This window comes from Macaca fascicularis, chromosome 15 (assembly GCF_037993035.2).
Source record: "Macaca fascicularis isolate 582-1 chromosome 15, T2T-MFA8v1.1".
Lineage (NCBI taxonomy): Eukaryota > Metazoa > Chordata > Mammalia > Primates > Cercopithecidae > Macaca > Macaca fascicularis.
The window spans coordinates 14,396,245-14,417,402 of record NC_088389.1 but is presented as its reverse complement, the minus strand read 5'-3'; the positions used below and the strand labels follow the sequence as shown (position 1 = coordinate 14,417,402).

Below are 21,158 nucleotides of genomic sequence, written 5' to 3'. Positions count from 1 at the left end.
TCCCTGCAGGAGAGACAAAGAACACTGCCCGCTCCCCGGGGGAGCCTGCGCCCCTCACAGGAGAGAGAAGCAGGGGGTGGGGAGCAGAGGGAGCTTGCAGCCCCACACGCAGGGCTGCCAGAAGGCCATACATAATTCATTGCCAAATGGGGCTGCGGGCGGCTCTCCGCGGCGTGCGCTGGGGGCTCACTCTGCGCCTGGCACTTTGCTGACTGCGCCTCGCACATCGCCTCATTGCATCTTCACGGGTTTGCAGGGTGTGACCCTTCCCCCTGTTTTACCCAAGGGGATCCTGAGGCTCAGAGGATGGGGCCACCGTGCTAGTCACACAGCCTCTCTGTGACAAAGCTGGGCCTCGGATCAGCAGGTTCGGCCCCCGGCGGCCCCCATTCACGGCCTCCCTGTTGAGGGAAGAGACGGGCCTGGGGAGTGGGTGGGAGGCACAAAGGAGACCCCACTCCGAGACAGGCTGCAGAAGAGGGAGCTGGGTCTCAGCAGGGCTGGGGAAGGCTCCAGCCCCAGCCCTCCACCCAACCCCCTGCCCTCCTCTCCCGGAGGAGATGCTCCCCAAATCAGCCATCATGATCCCTGGCTCTGGGGGGTGGAGGTGGGAGCAGTTTGCTCAGCTGTGAAATGGGAATAACAGAAGCCTTCCCTGGGACTATGAGATCAAGGTGCTCAAGAAAAGTGGTGTCTGCTGAGGGGAAGAGCCAATCCCAAAAGGTTGCATACTCTTATTCTGTTTATTTGTTTGTTTTTGTTTTTGAGACAGGGTCTCACCCTGTCACCCAGGCTGCAGTGCAGTGGTGTAATCTCGGCTCACTGCAACCTCCACCTCCTGGGCTCAAGTGATCCTCCCATCTCAGACCCCAAGAAGCTGGGGCTACAGGCATGTGCCACCATGCCCGGCTAATTTTTGTGTTTTTTGTAGAGACAGGGTTCCACCATGTTGCCCAGGCTGGTCTCAAACTCCTGAGCTCAGGTGATCCGCCTGCCTCGGCCTGCAATAAAATTGCACAGAAGTAAATACACACACATGAATATAAGGAAAACCGGAAAAACCTGAGCAAGAGCAGTCACACCCCAGCTGTGATGGCGTCCAGTAGTTCTGGGAGATGTTACCATTGGGGAAACTGAGTGAAGGCGGGTACATGGGATCTCCCTCCCTCCCTCCCTCCCTCTTTCTTTCTTTTTCTTTCTTCCTTCCTTCGTTCCTTCCTTCCTTTTTTCTTTCCTTCCTTCCTTCCTTCCTTCCTTCCTTCCTTCCTTCCTTCCTTCCTTCCTTCCTTCCTTCCTTTCTTTCCTTTCCTTTCCTTTCCTTTCTTTCCTTTCTTTCTTTTGAAGTTTCCCTCTTATTGCCCAGGCTGGAGTGCAATAGCACAATCTCAGCTTCCCTCAACCTCCATCTCCCGCATTCAAGCGATTCTCTTGCCTCAGGCATGCGCCACCATGCCTAGCTAATTTTGAATTTTTAGTAGAGACAGGGTTTCTCCATGTTGGGCAGGCTGGTCTCGAACTCCTGACCTTGGGTGATCCACCTGCCTCGGCCTCCCAAAGTGCTGGGATTACAGGCGTGAGCCACCACGCCCAGCCTCTCTGTTTTATTTCTTATAACTGTACAGGAATCTACAATGATCATAACAAAAATTTCAATTAAGGCCACTCTAGGCAAACGGCCTGTGGGGTAGCCCTGCTTCACAAGGAGCTGTCAATAAAATGTTTTTTAATTAAAATTTTTTTTTTTTTTTTTTTTTTTTTGTTTGAGACAAAGTCTCACTCTGTCGCCCAGGCTGGAGCGCAGTGGCCTGATCTCAGCTCACTGCAAGCTCCACCTCCCGGGTTTACGCCATTCTCCTGCCTCAGCCTCCCTAGTAGCTGGGACTACAGGCGCCCGCCACCTCGTCCGGCTAGTTTTTTTTGTATTTTTTTTTTTAGTAGAGACGGGGTTTCACCGTGTTAGCCAGGATGGTCTTGATCTCCTGACCTCGTGATCCACCCATCTCAGCCTCCCAAAGTGCTGGGATTACAGGCTTGAGCCACCACGCCCAGCCAATTAAAAAATTTTTTCAATTAAAAAATGTTATCTTCCTCTGCCCAGAAAGGGTTAAGTGAGTCACTGCAGTTAGCTCCCCTTCCCCCACAACCACCTAGACCAGGCCAGGGACCAGCGGGCAATTGCCTGGCAGCTGGAATTTTCTCCGCTGTGGACTGTACTTCTTGCATCACTCTGAATGTCTCCAGTCTTTATTCCAGAATGTTCTGGTCCTCTCCCACTTTTCCAAGGACAGGAATTCCCTAGTGGGGCTCCAGAAGAGGGTCTGGAGGAGAATAAGGAAGGCCCTTGTCATCCATTGGCCACAGGCTGGGAAATCTCGGTTCCAGTCCCAGCCCAGCCTGAATATTAGGCTGTCGGTCTGGAGTCTGAGAGCCACGCCCCCACCCCCTTGGTCCTTCACCTCCAGGAGAGTTGGGGATACTGGAAAGAATGTTGAGTGAGGCCGGGCGCGGTGGCTCACGCCTGTAATCCCAACACTTTGGGAGGCTGAGACGGGCGGATGACGGGGTCAGGAGATCGAGACCAACCTGGCTAACTCGGTGAAACCCCCTCTCTACTAAAAATACAAAAAATTAGGCGGGCGTGGTGGCAGGCACCTGTGGTCCCAGCTACTCGGGAAGGCAGGAGAATGGCGTGAACCCGGGAGGCAGAGCTTGCAGTGAGCTGAGATTGTGCCACTGCACTCCAGCCTGGGCAACAGAGCGAGACTCTATCTCAAAAAAAAAAAAAAAAAAAAAGAATGTTGAGTGCCAGAGCCCTTCCCAGTGGCTCATGCCTGAAATCCCAGCCCTTTGGGAGACTGAGGCAGGTGAATTGCTTGAGGCCAAGAGTTCAAGACCAGCCTGGCCAATGCGGTGAAACCCCAACTCTACTAAAAATACAAAAATTAGCTGGGTGTGGTGGCACACACCTGTAGTCCCAGCTACTCGGGAGGCTGAGGCAGGAGAATTGCTTGAACCTGAGAGGTGAAGGTTTCAGTGTGCTGAGACTGCACCATTGCACTCAAAAAATAATTAATTAATTTAGTTAATTAAAAAAGAATGTTGAGTGTCCGGCAATCTGGGTAGAACCCGTTGTGTTTCTACAGGATAGAATCTGTTGTGTTCTCTAGCGGAACTTCCAGGTCACCTTCACAGTGTGACTCTAGACAATCCATGTCCCCTCTTCAGTTCTTAGATGCCCCATTTGAAGAATGAAAGAATTGGCCTAGATGATCCTTTAGGGTCTTCCAGGATGATGACAAGGAGGACCTGGCTCCTCTGCTGCTGGCCAAAGAGGACTTTACTTCCCATTCCGTGTGGTTAAACAAGAATTGCTGGGCTCCAGTCCTGCCTTTGGCCCTTCCCTACATGTGACCGTGGGCCCTCTCTGCCTTTCAGCATCAAGACAGTGAGAGAGTTACACAAGCTCAGGTTAGTAAGTCATTCAACAAACATTTACTGAGCACTTAGCAAATACAGCATGCTGGAGTGGACACTGGAGAAAAAGGTGAGGAGAAGGCCGGGCGCAGTGGCTCATGCCTGTAATTCCAGCACTTTGAGTGGCTGAGGCGGGTGGAATACCTGTGGTCAGGAGTTCGAGACCAGCCTGGCCAACCTGGCAAAACTCCGTCTCTACTAAAAATACAAAAATTAGCCTGGCATGATAGTGCATATCTGTAGTCCCAGCTACTCAGGAGGCTGGGCAGGCGAATCACTTGAACCTGGGAGGTGGAGGCTGCAGTGGACCGAGACTGCACCTCTGCACTCAGGCCTGGGCAACAGAGTGAGACTCTGTCTCAAATAAATAAATAAATAAATAAGGTGAGGAGAAAAAAATACTATCTCTGTCTTCACAGAACTTATTGTTTGGGAGGGGAGGATCCCACAAATAAATTAAAAATCTCAGCTGAGATGATGCAAAGAAGCAAAGTGCCCAGCTGGGCTGGTGGTTTCAGAGGCCATAGTGGGAGTGTCCCAGAGAAGGGATGATTGAGCTGAGTTAAGTCTAAGCAAAAGAGGTGGTCGGAGCAGCAGCTGCTCCAAAACAGGAGCTGAGGGCTTACGTGGAGAGAGAAGATATGGAGAGACCATGCCCAGAAAGAGGTGGCAGCTTCAGTGAACAGCGCAGGGGAGCAGGTCTGACGAGGTCAGCTGCCAGGGGAAGGAGGCTCGTCTCCATCCTAGACAAAAAAAAAAAAAAAAAGGGATCTTTTGAGATGCGTGAAGCAGGGGAGTCACAGATTGAATTTGTGTTTTGAGAATCTCCTCCTGCTTACCAAGAGAAGAAGGGCATCTCATGGGCCCTTATTGTTGCCTTAAATGATTTTTATTGTGTGTTACTTAAACATGCGCAAGCATAAAATGAGTTATAAACTCCTTGTAGTTCATATACAAGCATAAAACCAAGACAAATTGACCCATCACATACAAAATCAATTCAAATCAGATTAATTTTATGTGACATGTTATTATGCCTTTTGTTTGAAACCCTGCCACCACCCACAGTGCAATTATGGCCCAACCACTGTGGTGTTCTGAATTTGTGGGACAGAGAAGATTGGCCTTTTAAACACATGCATGCATGCATTTGCGTGTGCGCACACACACACACACATCCCAAATGATTTTTTCCCACTATATATAAAGAACTCCTACAAATCAAAAAGAAAAAGGCAGACAATTCAAGAGAAAAATGGGGGAGGGTTTGCATTGAAATACTTCATAACAAGAATACTTAGGAGGCCAACAAATACACAAAAAGCTGCTAGCTTCATGACTCATGGGGGTGTCTTGGTCAGTTCGGGATACTGTCACAAAATACCCTAGACTGGGAGATTTATAAACAGCAGAATTTATTGCTCACAGTTCTGGAGGCTGGGAAGTAAGTTCAAGATCAAGGCAGCAGTAGATCCAGTGCCTGGGCCCATTCCCTGCTTCAAACATGGCACCTTCTTGCTGTATCCTCACATGGTGGAAGGGGGAAGACAGTTCCCTGGAACCTCTTTTATGAGGGCTGTAATCCAATTCACGAGGATAGAGCCCTCATGACCTAATAACCTTTCAAAGATCCCCACCTTCTAACACCATCACCTTGGTGATTAGGTCTTTTTTTTTTGAGATGGACTCTTGCTCTGTCACCCAGGCTGGAGTGCAGTGGTGTGATCTTGGTTCACCTCTACCTCTGCCTCCTAGGTTCAAGTGATTATCCTGTCTCAGCCTCCACAGTAGCTGGGCACCACCACACCCAGCTAATTTTCGTATTTTTAGTAGAGACAGGGTTTCACCATGTTGGTCAGGCTGGTCTCGAACTCCTGACCTCGTGATCCGCCCGCCTCGGCCTCCCAAAGTGCTGGGATTAGAGACGTGAGCCGCCGCACCCAGACAATTAGGTCTTAACATATGAACTTTGGGAGAAACTCAAATATTCGGACAGTAGCAAGGAGAATACAAAACCACAATGAGCTACCACTTCAGACACCAGAAAAGTTTAAGTGGAAAAGACTGACAGTAGCAAGTGTTGATGAGGATGTGGAGCAACCAGAACTCTCAGACATTGCTGATGGGAATCTAGATTAGTACAATCACTATGAAAGCATCCGTAAGATCTAATCGTATTGAACACACCCTGCCCTCTGACCCAGCATTTCCACTCCTGGGCATACAGGCAAAAGAAATGCATCCATGTGTTCATCAAAAGATGTAACCTGTGCCAAGTGAGGTGGTTCATGCCTGTGATCCCAGCACATTGGGAGCCCAAGGAGGGAGGATTGCTTGAGCCCAGAAGGTCGAGAGTAGCATAGGCAACAAGGCAAAACCCCGTCTCTGTTAAAAAGTAGCCAGACATGGTGGCATATCCCTGTAGTCCCAGCTACTCAGGATGCCAAGGCATGTGGATTGATTGAACCTGGAAGGTGGAGACTGCAGTGAACTGTGATATCACCCCTGCACTCCAGCCTGGGTGACAGAGCAAGATCCTGTCTCAATAAACAAAACAAAAAAAAGAAAGACATAACCTGGAATATTCACACCAACACTATTCATGATAGCCCTAAACTGGAAAGAATCTGAATATCCTCCAGCTTTAGAACAGATAGAGAAATTATAGACTATTCATTTGTACAGTGGATGACTGATGAGCTTTAAGAATAAACAAACCGTACACAACGATACAGATGAATCTACAACCATAATGTGCAAAATAGTTCACTTATATAAAGGGTAAAAACAGGTGAAACTACTTCATGGTGTTAGAAATAGGGGTAGAGGTTACCCTCATTGCAGCAGGAGGGTTAGTGATAGGGGATTTGGAAGAGGAGGAGCCCAATGGACTGAACACCTGAGCTGGAAACAGCAATTTGTTCCTCAAAGTTCTGAACCCAACTGTTGTCCAGCGTGGAGTCTGTCTGGAGTGGCCAGATGTCGGGCCTCTCACAGGTGAATGAGAGGTGCCCCTCAGGGTACCATGATCCCCTTTCCTTGCCCACACAACCACCAACTGGCAAGTGGTAACTCAGGACCTGTAGCCCCCACTGGGCTGACATAGAGCATAATGCAAGCTTCTCCTGTTCCAGGTCCTGGACACTGCTTTGCCCCACACATACAGCCCCCTGACCAAAAGCTTGGTGTTCTGGCTTGACTAGAGGGAGCTAGGCTCCAGGAATAAATAAGGAGCTGGGCTTCCATGCTAGAGAACAAGAGCTTCTCCGGGAAAAGGGGCTTCCTCTGAAGCTCTGGGGCACTGGGAGATTAATGGGCAGACCTCTGGCCTCAGCTTCCAGGGAAGGGGAGGATGTGGGCCAACATGAGGTGGCTACACTGGCCACAAGCTGATGACCCCAGGCAGCCTCAGGATGTCTGAGCTCTAGGCATGGTTTTTCATTTTGTTTTGTCTTGTTTTGTTTTTGAGATGGCACCTCGCTCTGTCGCCCAGGCTGGAGTGAAGTGGTACCGTCATGGCTCCCTGCAACCTCCACCTCCTGGATTCAAGCAATTCTCCTGCCTCAGCCTCCTGAGTAGCTGAGATTACAGGTGTGTGCTACCATGCCCAGCTAATTTTTGTAGTTTTAGTAGAGACAGGGTTTCACCATGTTAGCCAGGCTGGTCTTGAACTCCTGACCTCAAGTGATCTCGCTGCCTCAGCCTCCCAAAGTGCAGGGATTACAGGCTTGAGCCACCACGCCCAGCCTAGGCATGGTTTTGACAGTCTGTCTGTTTGTGCCCTGGCTCCTTCTCCAACTCCTCTTTGGAGGACGCAAAGGAGGAGGAGTCATTTCACTGTTTCTGAAAAGTAGACATATAACCTACATGCAACTGCCAGGGGATAAGGCCCCATCTGTCTGGCATGATGTCGGTGGTCCACAAAGGCTGATTAGATGAATGCCCAGCTCTGGGCTGTACACTGTGTGGATGGCTAACTGGGGCCTCCCCACAGAGCTCACAGACAGGTGTGAAGGAAAGCAGGACTCTTAGAATATGCCAGAGTTGCCGGGCGCGGTGGCTCAAGCCTGTAATCCCAGCACTTTGGGAGGCCGAGGCGGGCGGATCACAAGGTCAGGAGATCGAGACCACAGTGAAACCCCGTCTCTACTAAAAATACAAAAAATTAGCCGGGCACGGTGGCGGGCGCCTGTAGTCCCAGCTACTCGGGAGGCTGAGGCAGGAGAATGGCGGGAACCCGGGAGGCGGAGCTTGCAGTGAGCCGAGATGGCGCCACTGCACTCCAGCCTGGGCAACAGCGGGAGACTCCGTCTCAAAAAAAAAAAAAAAAAAAAAAAAAAAAGAATATGCCAGAGTTTTCATTGAAGAAGCCTCCAGTGTGGGCCAGGCACTGTGCTCAGTGCTTTGATGCACAGTCTCATTTAATTCTCACCATTTACAGACAAGAATTCAGCCAAGATCCTTTTCAATCAAGTCTGGCAATATCTGCCTTTCAATGGCAGTGCCTAGTCCTTTCATATGTAATAGACTTTTCATTAGGGGTGGGTTTAAGTCATATCCTCTTGCTATTTGTTATCTATTTGTCCCCTCTCTTTTGTTCCTCCTTTATTGCCTTCTGTTTGGTTGAGACTTTATAAAACATTTTATTCCACCTTCTCTACTTACTTTTTAGCTACGCCTCTTTATATTTTTGTTTGCTGTAGTGGGGGTTACAATGTGTATTCTTCAATATTCAGTCTACTCTCCAATAACATTATACCACTTCATGTATAATGTAAGAACTTTACAAAAATATAATGCCAGGGCTGGATGTGGTGGCTCACACCTATAACCCCAGAACTTTGGGAGGCCAAGGCTGGTGGATCACCTGAGGTTGGGAGTTTGAGACCAGCCTGACCAACATGGAGAAACCCCATCTCTACTAAAAATACAAAATTAGCTGGGCGTGGTGGCACATGCCTGTAAACCCAGCTACTCAGGAGGCTGAGGCAGGAGAGTTGCTTGAACCCGGGAGGCAGAGGTTGTGGTGAGCCGAGATCATGCCATTGCACCCCAACCTGGGCAACAAGAGTGAAACTCTGACTCAATCAATAAAATTTCATATGTATATATATGTGTGTGTGTATATATATGTGTGTGTGTGTGTGTATATATATGGAATGCAATCACATTTTTTCCAGCCTTTTGTGTGATTGTGGTCATGTACTTTATTTTTGTATGTCTTATAGATCCCAGAATGCATTGTTACTTTTGCTTTAAATGGTGGATTAATTTTTAGAGAATTTAAGAAAGGAAAAACAGTCTTTTGGACTGCTGACCACAAATCCTCTGTTTTATTTATCCCCAAATGGTTTTATTTTTCCATTTTGAGAGATATTTTCACTGATACCATTCAAAGTTAACAGATTTATTCTTTCATCACTTTTCAGATGCTGTTCCATTGTTTGCTGACTTGCATTGTTTCTGTGAGAAGTCTGCAGTCTTTTGCAGCATTGTTTTCCTATGTATAATTGTCTCCTCCCACCCCACTCACCCCAGCTGCTTTCCACATTCTCTGTTTGATTTTCGGTAGTCTGCCCATGATGTGTCTAAATAGGACTTTCTTTGCATTCATTCTGGCTGGGACTCACTGAACTTTCTGAATCTGTAGATTAATTTTTCTCTTTTCAATCAACCTTGGAATATTTTCAGCATAATTTTTTTTCTGTTTTAGATTCTCTCTCTTTTCTCCTTGGAAATGCCAATTAAATGTATGTTAGACTGCTTTATCCTGCCCCACAGCTTACTTACTGAGGCTGCATTTTTCAATCACTTTTCTCTTTGTGCTTCTGATGGCACTGGGGGCCCATCCGGAGTGGCCACTGCCGTCACATTGGCTGCAGTGGGGAGGTGCAGCCAGGGCTGCCATTCCGTGGAGCCAGTGGGAACTGGAGACAGGTGGGAGACACACCTCTTCGGAGCTGGTGGGGCAGGAGCTCCCTGGATGCAGCCACAGCCACCCAAGTTATGCCTGTGGACCGGGGCCTCCCACGGCATGATGCAAACAGAAGCCCCACCCCACTAGGCACAGCTGCCACCCAAGTTGTGGCTGCAGACCCAGGTCTCCCTGGGCTCCTGGTATGGGCAGGAGCAGGCAGAAGCCACTTCGGCCCCCTCCAGACTTTGGGCACCAACGAGCGTAGGAGGGAAGCTGAAGGGGGCTGAGAGCAGCAGGGCACTGGCCTGCAGATGCCCCTCGGCACCTACAGCCTGGGTGCCATGAATGACAGCAGGAGGCAGACAGGTTCCTGGGCAGAAGGGGGTGGGTCTCTGGTGAGGTCCGACCTTCAGGACAGGGAAGGCCTGAGGGCTGGGGGCTGGGCTGCCAGTCCTATAGGCTGAAGTGGGAAACTTGTGGTGCCTTTTTCTGGGCCTGCCCGTGGCCGCCCATGGACCAATCCGCGTGTACTTCCTACCCTCTGAGGCCCATAAAAGCCCTGGGCTCAGTCAGAGCTGAGCAGAGGTCAGGAAAGCCAGCTGCAGAGAGCAGCTACCCACTCCAGGGCCTCCTCTGAGCTATTCTGTTGGTAAAGCTGCTTTTCACCTTGCTCTCCCTCCACTTCGTTCTTCCTAGACACAGGACAAGAACTTGGGACCAGCCGAATGGGAAGGCTGAAAGATCTGTAACACAAAAAAGGCTGAAACACACCCATTGTGAGTGAAGAGAAATAGAGAAGAGCTGCAGCCCTTCAGGGAGCCCAGATCTGAGAGCTCCCCAAGCCAGGGCTGTGACCCCCTCTTTGGGGCCCTGCAGTTCCTGGAGTCTCCAAGCTTCTGGGCACTACCATGTTTCCCAGTGGCAGCCTTGAAAGATGCTTGCAGAGTGTCTGATCCAGTCACTGCCTCGCAGAGAGCCAGCACTGATGCTGGCACCTGGAGCTGCCCACCCCACGGCAGCAGCCAGCATGCCTGACTGTGTGCAGTGGCTGGACCCCATGCTTGTTTGCTCACATACCCCTGGCCACTCCACGCCTGGCTCACCCTTGGCAGACATGAGATCCAGGGTGGTAGTGTGAGCTGAGTGCAACCTGCCAGGTCAAGTGGATGGAACGAGCCTAGTGGGCCTGAGCAAATCTCAGGCAAAGGTGCCACAGTCCACAGAGGTTTCCAGCTAAAAAAGTGACACCCCAAGGATCTTGCAACACTTTCATGTAGATAATTTCTACTGACCTGTCTTTACATGTATTGGCCTTCTTAAAATTAGGTCTAATATGTTATTGTTTTTTTTAGACAAGGTCTCACTTGGTCACCCAGACTAGAGTATAGCAACATGATCACAACTCACTGCAGCCTCAAACTCCTGAGCTTAAGCGATCCTCCTGCCTCAACCTCCCAGGTAGCTGGGACTGTGGACACATGCCATCATGCCCGGCTAATGTTCGCATTTTTTGTAGAGATGCGGTTTTGCTATATTGCCCAGGCTGGTCTTGAACTCCTGGTCTCAAGTAATCCGCCTGCCTTAGCTTAGTGCTGAGATTACAGATATAAACCACTGTGCTCAGACAAGTCCAACATGCTTTAGTCTCATCGAATGAATATTCAATTTTAGACATTGTATTTTTTAGTTTAAATTTTAATCTGATTCTCTCTTTTTTTTTTTTTTTTGAGACGGAGTCTCGCTCTGCCGCCCAGGCTGGAGTGCAGTGGCCGGATCTCAGCTCACTGCAAGCTCCGCCTCCCGGGTTCACGCCATTCTCCTGCCTCAGCCTCCCGAGTAGCTGGGACTACAGGCGCCCGCCACCTCGCCCGGCTAAGTTTTTGTATTTTTAGTAGAGACGGGGTTTCACTGTGTTACCCAGGATGGTCTCGATCTCCTGACCTCGTGATCCGCCCGTCTCGGCCTCCCAAAGTGCTGGGATTACAGGCTTGAGCCACCGCGCCCGGCTGATTCTCTCTTTTTAAAAAATAGTTGCTATGTCTCCCCACCACACACACCTTTTTTTTTTGAGATAGAGTCTCATTCTGTTGCCCAGGGTGTGCAGTGGCATGATCCTGGCTCACTGCAACATCTGTCTCCTAGGTTCAAGCGATTCTGTTGCCTTAGCCTCCCTCCTGCAACTACAGGTGCACACCACCACTCCTGACTACTTTTTTGTATTTTTAATAGAGACAGGGCATGTTGGCCAGGCTGGTCTCGAACTCCTGGCCTCAAGTGATCCATCTGCCTCAGCTTCCCAATGTGTTGAGATTACAGGCATGAACCACCATGCTCAGCCTTGTTATGGGTTTAATTATATCCACCCCCTTCCAATGATATGTTGTATTCCTAATCCCCAATATCTCAGAATATGACCGCATTTAGAAATGGAGTCATTGCTGATGTAATTACTTAAGATGAGGTCATAGTGGAGGAAGTTAGGCCCTTGGCCCTTAATGAAATATGACAGGTGTCTTTTTTTTGTTTTGTTTTTTTTGAGACAAGGTCTCACTGTTGCCTAGGCTGGACTGCAATGGTGCAATCTTGGCTCGCTGCAGCCTCTGCCTCCCAGGCTCAAGCAATCCTCCCACCTCAGCCTCCTGAGTAGCTGGGACTACAGGCGTGCACCACTGTACCCAGCTATTTTTTGTATTTTTAGTAGAGACAGGTTTTCGCCATGGTGCCTGGGCTGGTCTTGAACTCCTGGGCTCAAGTAATCCACCTGCCTCATCATCCCTAAGTGCTGGGATTACAGGCATGAGCCACCACGTCTGGCCGGACTGGTGTCCTTATAAGAAAAGAGAGGAGGCCAGGCACAGTGGCTCATGTCTATAATCCCAACACTTTGGAAGGCCAAGACAGACAAAGCACTTGAGGCCAGGAGTTCAAAACCAGCCTGGGCAACATGGCAAAACCCTGTCTCTACTAAAAATACAAAAATTATCTGGGTGTGGTGATGCACGCCTATAATCCCAGCTAGTCCAGCTACTCCAGAGGCTGAGGCAGGAGCACAGCTTGAACCCAGGAGAGGAAGGTTGCAGTGAACTGAGATCATGCCACTGTACTACAGCCTGGGCAACAAAGTGAGACTCTGTCTCAAAAAAAAAAAAAAAAAAAAAAAACCAGAAAGAAAAGAAGACAGAAGCTGAGAGTGGTGGCTTACCTGTAATCTTAGCACTTTGGGAGGCTGAGGCAGGTGGATCACTTGAGCCCAGGAGTTCAAGACCAGCCTTGGCAACACAGTGAAATCCTGTCTCTACCAAAATACAAAAATCAAGCCGGTCTCATAACCCAGCCTCAAAATAAATAAACAAATAAATAGATCAAAATTTTAAAAGAAATAAGAAGAGAGAGACCAGGAACAATGCCTTGTTATGAGGAAGGAAGAGATTGTAGTGATGCATCTATACACCAAGGAATGCCAACAACTGCTGGCTGTCACTAGAAGCTACAGAGAGGCATGGAACAGATTCTTCCTGAGAGCCGTCAGGAGAAATCCACCCTGCTCATACCTGAATTTCTTTTTTTTTTTTTTTTGAGACAGAGTCTCGCTGTGTCTCCCAGGCTGGAGTGCAGTGGTGTGATCTCGGCTCACTGCAAGCTCCGCCTCCCGGGTTCACGCCATTCTCCCGCCTCAGCCTCCCAAGTAGCTGAGACTACAGGCGCCCGCCACCACGCCCAGCTAGCTTTTTGTATTTTTAGTAGAGACGGGGTTTCACCATGTTAGCCAGGATAGTCTCGATCTCCTGACCTCGTGATCCACCCGCCTCGGCCTCCCAAAGTGCTGGGATTACAGGCTTGAGCCACCGTGCCCGGCCTCATACCTGAATTTCATACTTTTAGCCTCTGTAACTATGAAAGAGAAAATTTCTTTTGTTTTATGCCACTCAATTTGTGCTACTTTGTTCTAGTGGCCCTAGGAAACTAATACACTCCTGAAATTTCTCTTGTCTTTATCTACTATAATTGCCTTTGCTTTTCCTTATAGATTCATTTTACTTTGTTAATTTTTTCTTTTCTCTTCTTTCTTTCCTTCTTTCTTTCTCCTTTCCTTTCCTTTCCTTTCTTTCTTCTCTTTCTTTCTCTTTCTCTCTTGTGTGCGCTCTCTCTTTCTTTTCTTTCTTTTTTTTTTTTTGAGACGGAGTGTCGCTCTGTCGCCCAGGTTGGAGTGCAGTGGCCGGATCTCACCTCACTGCAAGCTCTGCCTCCTGGGTTTACCCCATTCTCCTGCCTCAGCCTCCCAAGTAGCTGGGACTACAGGTGCCTGCCACCTCACCTGGCTAGTTTTTTTTATTTTTTAGTAGAGACGGGGTTTCACCGTGTTAGCCAGGATGGTCTCGATCTCCTGACCTCGTGATCCGCCCGTCTCGGCCTCCCAAAGTGCTGGGATTACAGGCGTGAGCCACTGTGCCCGGCCTTCTCTTTCTTTTCTTTTCTTCATCCAGGCTGGAGGGCAGTGATGCAATTATAGCTCACTGCAGCCTCAAACTCCTGGGCTCAAGCAATCTTCCTGCCCCAGCCCCCCAAGTAGCTAGAACAACAGGCATGTGTCACCACATTCAGCTAATTTTTAAAAAATTTATTTTTATGTTTTAAAAAATTTTTGAGATGGAGTCTCACTCTGTTGCCCAGGCTGGATTGCAGTGGTGTGATCTCATCTCACTGCAACCTCTGCCTCCCAGGTTCAAGCGATTCTTCTGCCTCAGTCTCCCAAGTAGCTGGGACTACAGGCGCCCACCACCGCACCTGGCTAATTTTTGTATTTTTAGTAGAGACAGGGTTTCACCGTATTGGCCAGGCTGGGATTACAGCACTTTGGGAGCCACCACACCTGGTCTCAGCTATTTTTTAAATTTGTTTGCAGAGATCGGGTCTCACTATGTTGCCCAGGTTTGTCTTGAACTCCTGGCTTCAAGGAATCTTTCCACCTTGCCCTCCCAAAGTGTTGGGATTATAGGCATGAACCACTGTGCCCAGCCTTCTTGTAGATTATAATAAAGAAGTGTATTACAATGATTTAAAGTCTGCCTATGAATTCCAACATCTACACCTATTTCTATTTTTTAAAATCTTAATTATGTGTCCCATTTTTCTGTTTCTCTACATATCTAGTAATTTTTTATTTTATGCTGGACATTGTAAATAATACAGTATAGAGATTCTGGATTGTGTTGTCTTTCTCTGAAGAATTTTGCATATTGCTCTGTTTAGTTGCTGACCATTCACCTTGATTTGGTGGAGGCTTGATTTTAAACTTTGTTGGAGTAGGTTTGTTTTAGTGCTTCTTCCTAAGTCATGATCTCCCAGGATCTCAGTGAAAAAGCCTGGTGTGTTTACCAAGTCCCACTAACTTGGTGAGATTTGAACTGGAAAATCCATCTCCCAAATATCAAACAGCTATAGGAACCTACGCTCCCCCCTTTTAGTCTTCCATCTGTGTCTTCCCCTAGGCTTCTTGGAGTCATGCCCCACGCCAGAGTCAGCCGAGGATTTAAGGGGAGTTTTCTCCTTCTGTGCCTCTCTTTTCTGGGATAATTTTTTCTCTCTCTCAATTTCCAGTTGCTCTGGAAGCCCTGAACTCCAACTATGTAGTCTTGAGCCAATAAGACTTCTGTTTTCTGCTTAATTTCTGTTTGTTTGTTTGTTTTGTTTTGTTCTGTTTTGAGACAGAGTCTTGCTCTGTTGCCCAGGCTGGAGGGCAGTGGTGTGATCTCAGCTCACCGCAACCTCTGCCTCTTAGGTTCAAGTGATTCTCCTGCCTCAGCCTCCTGAGTAGCTGGGATTACAGGCGAGCACCACCATGCCCAGCTAATTTTGTATTTTTAGTAGAGATGGGGTTTCTCCATGTTGGTCATGCTGATCTCGAACCCCCAATCTCAGGTGATCCGCCCGCCTCAGCCTCCCAAAGTGCTGGGATTACAGGCATGAGCCACCACACCCGGCTAAACAAATTATTGTATTTATTTATTTATTTATTTATTTATTTATGTTTTTTGAGGCGGAGTCTCGCTCTGTCGCCCAGGCTGGAGTGCAGTGGCCGGATCTCAGCTCACTGCAAGCTCCGCCTCCCAGGTTCACGCCATTCTCCTGCCTCAGCCTCCCAAGTAGCTGGGACTACAGGCTCCCGCCCCCTCACCCGGCTAGTTTTTTGTATTTTTTAGTAGAGACGGGGTTTCACTGTGTTAGCCAGGATGGTCTCGATCTCCTGACCTTGTGATCCGCCCGTCTCGGCCTCCCAAAGTGCTGGGATTACAGGCTTGAGCCACCGCACCCGGCCAACAAATTATTTTATATATTTTTTCAGACTTTATAATTGTTAGCAGAAAGTTGTTTTTTTTTTTTTTTTTTTTTTTTTTTTTGAGACGGAGTCTCACTCTGTCGCCGGGGCTGGAGCGCAGTGGCCGGATCTCAGCTCACTGCAAGCTCCGCCTCCCGGGTTTACGCCATTCTCCTGCCTCAGCCTCCTGTGTAGCTGGGACTACAGGCGCCCGCCACCTCGCCCGGCTAGTTTTTTGTATTTTTTTAGTAGAGACGGGGTTTCACTGTGTTCGCCAGGATGGTCTCGATCTCCTGACCTCGTGATCCGCCCGTCTCGGCCTCCCAAAGTGCTGGGATTACAGGCTTGAGCCACCGCGCCCGGCCAGCAGAAAGTTTATCTGACACAAGCTACTCCTCCACTGCTAGCAAGTCTGCTTCGTAAATCACTACACCATACTACCTAAGACTTAGAACTTAGGGCTCGTGTTCAGTCTGGTTTTAGATTTGTCATTGGAAGTGACATGACTTAGTGGAAAGTACAGGCCCTTTTGTTGGGGTCTGGAACCAGCCAACCCTGATACTGAGCCTTCACCCTGACCCTTCACTGTGTGACCTGAGCAAGCCTCTTTACCTCACTGAGCCTCGGTGGCCTCATCCATGTAATGGGAATCACCCTGTCTCGCAGGATGAGGAATGGAAGGAACCCCAGTGAAAACCCAGCACATCGTTAAGAGTGAATTACAGGCCGGGCACGGTGGCTCAAGCCTGTAATCCCAGCACTTTGGGAGGCCGAGACGGGCGGATCACGAGGTCAGGAGATCGAGACCATCCTGGCTAACACGGTGAAACCCCGTCTCTACTCAAAAATACAAAAAATTAGCCGGGCGAGGTGGCGGGCGCCTGTAGTCCCAGCAACTCGGGAGGCTGAGGCAGAAGAATGGCGTAAACCCGGGAGGTGGAGCTTGCAGTGAGCTGAGAGATCCAGCCACTGCACTCCAACCTGGGCGACAGAGGGAGACTCCGTCTCAAAAAAAAAAAAAAAAAAAAAAAAGAGTGAATTACAGACCGGCCGCAGTGGCTCACGCCTGTAATTCTGGCACTTTGGGAAGCCAAGGCAGTAGATCACTTGAAGTCAGGAGTTTGAGATCATCCTGGCCAACATGGTGAAACCCCGTCTCTACTAAATATACAAAATTTAGCCAGGCATGGTGGCGGGCACCTGTAATCCCAGGTACTAGGGAGACTGAAGCAGGAGAATTGCCTGAACCCAGGAGGTGGAGGTTGCAGTGAGCCAAAATTGCACAATTACACTCCAGCCTGGACAACAAGAACGAAACTCTGTCTCAAAAGAAAAAAAAAAAAAAGTGAATGACACAGTTGTTTTTCTCAAGTAAAGATCCCCAAATGATATGACAGTAGGCTAGACCCAGTGCTGGCTTTGAGTAAGATCCCACCCTACCCTAGTGACATGCTTTGACATACAAGCTGATGTCCACAAGTCTGGTTTTAGTTTTCACTGTCATGTCAGGGGTGCACCTGCTGAGTGCAGGGACCTGCACTCCCTGGGATGGCCCAGACTGTGCCTCCTGGGCAGCAGAATGTCACCAGTTAGAGCGTTCGTGTCTGGGCGAAATCAATTCCTGATTAATCGGAAGGGGTTAGCTTGGGTGACACTCACTCAACACGCTTTCAACAACAACCCAAATAGGAAGAAATCAAAGCACCTGGTATTGATGGGGACAGTCCCTCTCTGAAGCGGCAGAGGTCACTGACGCAGCGGCCAAAACAAGCACCTTGGTAGAGGGGACTGTTGTCCTCAGGCAGAGCTGTAGGAGCCAGTGCTACGTCCTGGACTAGCTTGTGTGGCCTTGGGCAAATTCCCGCACCTCTCTGGGGCTCCTCCCATCACTTGCACAGAGATGATTTGATTTGTTTTGTTCTGTTTTGTATTTGTTTTTGTTTTTGTTTTGTTTTGAGACAGAGTCTCGTTCTGTCGCCCAGGCTGGAGTGCAATGGCACAATCTCCGATCACTGCAACTTCTGCCTCCCGGGTTCAAGCAATTCTCCTGCCTCAGCCTCCCGAGTAGCTGGGATTACATGCTCCTGCAACCATGCCCAGCTAATTTTTGTATTTTTAGTATAAACGGGGTTTCATTACGTCGGGCAGGCTGACCTCAAGTGATCTGCCCACCTCAGCCTCCCAAAGTGCTGGGATTACAGAAGTGAGCTACTGTGCCCAGTGGAGAGATTATTTCTAAGGGCTCTCCCAGCATGGGATCAGCAATCAGGAGCCCTGACCCCTGACCATAGTCCTGCCTCCCACATGGTAAGTGGGATTGGGCACCTCAGTGAGTCTCTGCATCAGCGTCTCCATCTGTAACACAGGGGCACATGCCGTACCTCAGAAATAATACGGTGCTCTGAAACCCAGAATAACAAACACACAATGCAGCCAGCGATCCACGGCCTTGAACCTCACTGGGCAAACTCGACAGTCTTAAGGCAACTAGGGGAAATGGAGCCAGCTCCCCTTGGGGAAACAAATGAGAGCTTTCAAAGAGAGACAAATAACTTGCAATTTAAATGCGTAAGAGACCAGGCTGTGCCACCACATATGCAGATAGATGCAAATGATATGCAAATAGCTCAAGTAAGCCTGAGTTTGCCAATGTCCTTTGCCAAGCAGCCAGTTACGGGGTTCAGCCAGGTCTGCTCTGTGCCAGAAGCTCACATCTGGGGCCCAGAGGCCTTGGGTGAATGTTCAATGGCACCTTTCCCAGGGAGCCTTCCAAGACCCAGCAGTTCTCGACCCCTCTCTACTCTCCCCAGGACTTGGAGTCTGCCTCTGAATCATCTTCAGGGGTGGTTCCTCTGTGAGCTCCCAAGGGTAGGGACTCCCTCTTGTTCACCACCACACCTACAACTGGTACAAAGCCTGGCAGTGAGTAGGCACCAGGGCTGTAGGCCAAGTGGACACGGGAAGGCAGGATGAGTGGATGAGTTCATTTCTCTTTTTCTTGCTTATGGCTTCTTCTTCTTTTTTTTTTTTTTGAAACAGAGTCTTACTCTGTTGCCCAGGCTGGAGTGCAGTGGTGCGATCCCGGCTCACTGCAACCTCCACCTCCCAGGTGCAAGCGATTCTCCTGCCTCAGCCTCCTGAGTAGCTGGGATTACAGGAGCGCCCCACCACGCCCGGCTAATTTTTTTATTTTTAGTAAAGATGGGGTTTCACTGTGTTGGCCAGGCTGGTCTCAAACTCCTGACCTCAAGTGATCCACCTGCCTCGGCCTCCCAAAGTGCTGGGATTACAGGCGTGAGCCACCGTACCCAGCTAGGTGGATGAATTCATCTTTAAGTCCTCCATTCAGGACAAGGCTAAGCCCTCTTCAGGGCCTTCAGCTGTCCTGTCACCCAACAATGAGTGACTTTCAGCATCAGTCCCTCGTTACCAATGAAGATGCGAGGACTGAAGTTTGCAAGTGACTTATGTAATTAATACATGAAGTAGGAAGGGCTCCCTTCGGTTGATATCATGACCTCCTTACCCTTTTCTTCATTCTCCCATCCTTTCTGGGGTGGGCCAGGGCCTGTGCAGACAAGGTGTACAGTAAATATTGGTTGGCAAACGAATGAACAGATCAACCCATGAATGAATGAGCGCATGAATGAACAAATAAGCAAGATTTCTGCTAGCTTGCCAGAAATTGCTCATATCGCCAGAAACTGCCAGAATCGTCAGAAGCCACAGCCCATTCTATCTACGCCACATCCCTTAAGTTCTGCTACTGATTTTTTTTTTTTTTTTTTTTTTTTTTTTTTTTTTTGAGACAAAGTCTTGCTCTGTCATCCAAGCTGGAGCGCAGTGGCATGATCTCAGCTCACTGCAGCCTCTGCCTCCTGGATTCCAGCGATTCTCCTGTCTCAGCCTCCCAAATAGCTGGGATTACAGGCATGCACCACCATGCCCGGCTATTTTTTGCATTTTTAGTAGAGACAGGGTTTCACCATGTTGGCCAGGCTGGTCTCGAACTCCTGACCTCAGGTGATCCGCCCACCTTGGCCGGCTGCTACTGGTCTTTATTTGTTATAGCCATTATGAGTGCTTTTTGGTGTCTGTGAACTTCAAGACTGTGGCAGACACTGTTTGTGCCACATCACGTGCCCTCGGCTCCCTCTGATCGGGGCTGCAGCACTGGTTCCACCTCCTGCTGGCCAGGGGGCCACCTCCCACAGGTCCCTCCTGCCTTGGGGTGAAGGCTCCTGGAGCAAACTTCTGCAGTGGAGGGCAGGAACCAGCGGATAGATACCCCCACCTGGAATCTTCCAGAAGACCATTCTGGAAGGCATTCTGTTTGCTTCCAGAATTCCCAGAGGCATCCAGCCTCCTCTCTCAGACAGCAGCCATCTCAGACACACACACCTCCATCTCTCCTCCTCCCCTGCCACACTCTCCTGCCTCCTGGCGTCACCCCCAAGTCCTTAATGCAGGGCTTTCAAGGGACCCCAAATTAGGACAGAGGTACAAAGAAATGTCACATGGCTGTGCCTCTCACAAATATGGTATAAATGCAAAGGTGGAAAATAGATTGAGAATGGCTCATGTTCACAGCCAAAGTGCACCATTTCATTCGGAAGCCAGTGTTGAGTGGTGCTGAACAAGAGCTCATTCATTCATTCATTCATTCATTCATTCTTGGCCACCTGCTCCGTGCTGGGTACTGAGGACATCACACAAGGCCCTACCCTCATGGCCTTCCAGACTGGTGGTGAAGACAGAGACTGGGCGAATCATCACTCGGGGAATCGTTTCATTACGGACGGGTGATTGGCTGAGCACCCTGCATGTCGGTTGTTTCTTTGAACCTCAGACTACTTGGCTCCTCTGGGGGCCCAACTGTGCCCATTTATGAGTGAGAAAACTGGGGCCCGGAGTGCAGGGGCCTGTTGTCGTAGGAAGGTCAGACAGGTCAAAAGTGGTGGAGCTGAGGCCTGAACCCACAGCATCTAATTCGGAGCCGGCAGAGGCCCCTTGGCCCTCGGATCTGCCGAGGAGTCACCTGACCTGAGTGCTAGACAAATGCAAGACACGTAAGCCATCTTAAATGTTCTGGTAGCTACATTAAAACCAAATAAAAAGAAACTGGGGCCGGGCGTGGTGGCTCACGCCTGTAATCCCAGCACTTTGGGAGGCTGAAGTGGGCGGATCACAAGGTCAGGAGATCGAGACCATCCTGGCTAACTCGGTGAAACCCCGTCTCTACTAAAAATACAAAAAATTAGCCGGGCATGGTGGTGGGCGCCTGTAGTCCCAGCTACTCGGGAGGCTGAGGCAGGAGAATGGCGTGAACCCGGGAGGCGGAGCTTGCAGTGAGCCGAGACCGCGCCACTGCACTCCAGCCTGGGTGACAGAGCGAGACTCCGTCTCAAAAAAAAAAACAAAAAACACCAAATAAAAAGAAACTGGGGCCGG

The 21,158-nt window shown here is 49.4% G+C and overlaps 1 long non-coding RNA gene across 5 annotated transcripts in view; it reads right to left on the bottom strand.

Annotated features, from left to right (window-relative positions):
* The window catches only part of LOC123569190 (uncharacterized), a 101,245-nt gene that overhangs the window by 42,795 nt on the left and 37,292 nt on the right, over positions 1-21,158 (bottom strand). For all 5 annotated transcript variants that reach the window (XR_012424273.1, XR_012424275.1, XR_012424272.1 and 2 more), the window contains exon 2: positions 4,101-4,217. This is a non-coding gene — a long non-coding RNA (uncharacterized lncRNA). The remainder of the gene's footprint in view (positions 1-4,100; positions 4,218-21,158) is intronic.